Source organism: Limulus polyphemus, unplaced genomic scaffold, assembly GCF_000517525.1.
Source record: "Limulus polyphemus unplaced genomic scaffold, Limulus_polyphemus-2.1.2 Scaffold5616, whole genome shotgun sequence".
NCBI classification, from domain to species: Eukaryota; Metazoa; Arthropoda; class Merostomata; order Xiphosura; family Limulidae; genus Limulus; species Limulus polyphemus.
Window position 1 is genome coordinate 21,764 of NW_013671226.1, and position 2,910 is coordinate 24,673.

At 34.5% G+C, this 2,910-nt stretch overlaps 1 protein-coding gene across 2 annotated transcripts in view; it reads left to right on the top strand.

The window, feature by feature from the left end:
• The window catches only part of LOC106472793 (mesoderm induction early response protein 1-like), a 42,437-nt gene that overhangs the window by 822 nt on the left and 38,705 nt on the right, over positions 1 to 2,910 (top strand). The window lies entirely within an intron of this gene.

The following is a 2,910-nucleotide window of genomic DNA, read 5'->3' on the forward strand; positions in this document are numbered from 1 at the left end:
AGTAAATTAAAATAATTTTTTAAAAAATGTTAAAGCCAGCCCTTATAATTCATATACTTATCATGCTTTTTCTTAAACTCGCATAAATTTACTGCCTCTACAACATCCAAAGGCAACCCATTCCAAAGGCCAACCACCCTGCTAGAAAAATGAAACTCTCTTAGCTGAAGATGACTCCTACCTTTCCAAAATTTATATTTATGTACTTTAGTCCTACTATTCTTGCTGGTAAGTATAAAAAAAAAAAATGATGCATCAACACTATCTATTCCCTTTACAATCTTAAACACCTCAATCATATCCCCCCCTAACCTTTCTTTTTTTTTTGAAAGAAAAGAGATTTTAGCCTGCCCTCATATTACAACCCCTCCATCCCTGGCACCATTCTAGTAACCCTTTCCAACAGTTCAGTGTCTTTCGTAAGTTAAGGAGCCCAAGACTGAACACAATATTCCAAATGTGGCCTAACGCTCATCTTGTTTGGTTCCTTGAATCAAACAATCTCCTATTGCCTACCTTATGTGGTTTTCGTCAACATTGCTCCACTGTGAACCACCTGATTTGTCTTGAAACCTCAATATGGGAGGCCTTCCTCAAGAGAGAGAGCATCTGGTTTCAGAGGAGCAGATCTGGGGAGCAGATCGATGTTCTATGTTGAAGATCTTTCATGCCCTCGTATGATCTAAGCTGGACTATGGGTTTATGGATATGCCAGACCCTTTGCATTGAAGATGTTGGACCCTGTTTATCAATAATCCATAATCAAAGTATATGAGAAATCAAAGTACTATAACTTTGGATATGCAATGTTTAGCTAATTTAGAAGTTTTATATCCTAAATTACCTAGAACTCACCACCAGGAGGTAGTTGCATGTCGAGTTCCACCCAAGCCCACCCTTAACTGGGTAATAGAATTACTGGAGTATGTATTGTTTCTTAGTATTAAATTTTTTCCAAGATTGAAGTTTTGGTTTAATGAATCCCTTTCTTCTACGATAGCCACAAACAGCTGCTGAAGCTACTGTTACTATTTTAACATGCGTTTTGACTGCTAGTGTGTGACATGGCATGCTGAACTTGAAAACTGGCTTGTTGTCTTGATTAATGAAATACACCAACTATTCATTGCTTATATTTTTTGTAAGTGGTGGCTCTACTCTCAGTCCACATTATTAGATCAGTGTAATGTTGGGTTTCCATATTAATATTTGAAACCACAAACTGTCTCATTGTGCTAGAATTTGAAGTAAATCAAGCTGCTAATATTCTATGAAGAGCAAGTTGTCTGATAACCTTAGAATCATCTCCAAGCATTGCAAGGAGTGAATTTTCTGGGTGGGCAAAATATTCATTTTTCCGGATTTCTCTATCCATCAAATATTTCTATTGTTCAAGATTCATGGCTACATGAGGGATTTTTCTTGATATTAAACCAAACTGTTGCATACAATTCAATTACATATCTCACTAAAAACTAAGCTTCTTGGATGGGTTAGCAGTTGTGATGTAAAGACGCAAAATCCTGTTTGCTGTTGTTAACCAGCGAGAATGGTTCGTTGTACCAGGGTCATGTAAAGCAAGTTCTCTTGAACAATGATCTGACACTACTGCATTGCACATGTCATACACATATTTTTTATCTGTACTAAGATCCTCAGGATGATCAATTTTTGGTAATGGCTCTATAATTTCGACTGAAACAAAGTTTATTCAAAGCAATGATTCACAAGTCTTCAGTTTTTTTCCAAGAGGACCAGAAAAAATAGACGGTCCTAGAGTTATTTCGTCACGATGCATAATTAGATGACCCCGGGGTAATTCATTGGCATGTAAGAAACAAATTAACCAATGAACAGGTCTTCCTAAGTGCAATTCAAGAAGTTTCATAACTTCATTTTTTTTCCAGTATTGACATATGTGCCATCACAGCCTACAGCAACTAAATGATCAGATGATATTTTGTTATCTTCAAACCATTGACTGATAGAATTTTTTATACCTTGTGATGTTCCAGAAGAAAGAGAAATGAGATCCATGAAAATTGATTCAGGTTCATTGACCATAGTTATGTGCTGTTCCATGACTACACGTTTATAATGTTTTCACCAATTTTTAATGACAATTTTAGTTATATCTTTTCTATCATCGAAGTCGATATATTGAATACAATTTGATTCATCAGAAGTCAGTAATGTTTCTAGGTATTTTTCTTGTTTGCATTGTATCTTGTTTTTTTCGAGAATTTTAACATTGTCATTTTCTTGAATAATGACCATATCTTCCAAAACAGTCGAGGTAAGGGCTGCAGCAGCTCTATCCGAAATACAGTACCTGTCAGCTTCTCTCACTACCATTGGAAGCAGTGTCCTCATTTGTTTATTGATTTTTAGGATTTTGGGATTTCGATGTAGAAAGTGCAGAATTATCAAAATAATCCAAGCAAGTCATTGATTAACTATTTCATTTGGTGGAGAGATGATACACTTTTTTTTTTCAAGCTTTGGTTCGCTTACGACAGTTGAAGATATAATTGGAGGAGTTTCATGCTGCATAATATTAATTCTTATAATAAAAGGCAACTATTGCACACCCTGCCGACTAGCAATTACAAAATATAATTTTCAAAAAAGTAAATTTGATGCACTCTAATGTATAAGCTGTGAGTAGTAAAAATTGTAGAACTTATTTGGAATATTTGTATTTTGAAATGGAAAGTTTATAATTTCAAAATTAAGTGTTTTATTGAGAATTTTGAACTTGGACACTTCTTTAATCCCTTCACTGCTCAGGTGGGGTAGAAAAACCCACCCCATATAGACAAAAGTAAAAAAATTTTTTTTAACCTAACAAAATTTTAGTAAAGTATGACTAAAGTAAAGTATAAACATACAAAAGGTCATATAATAGAA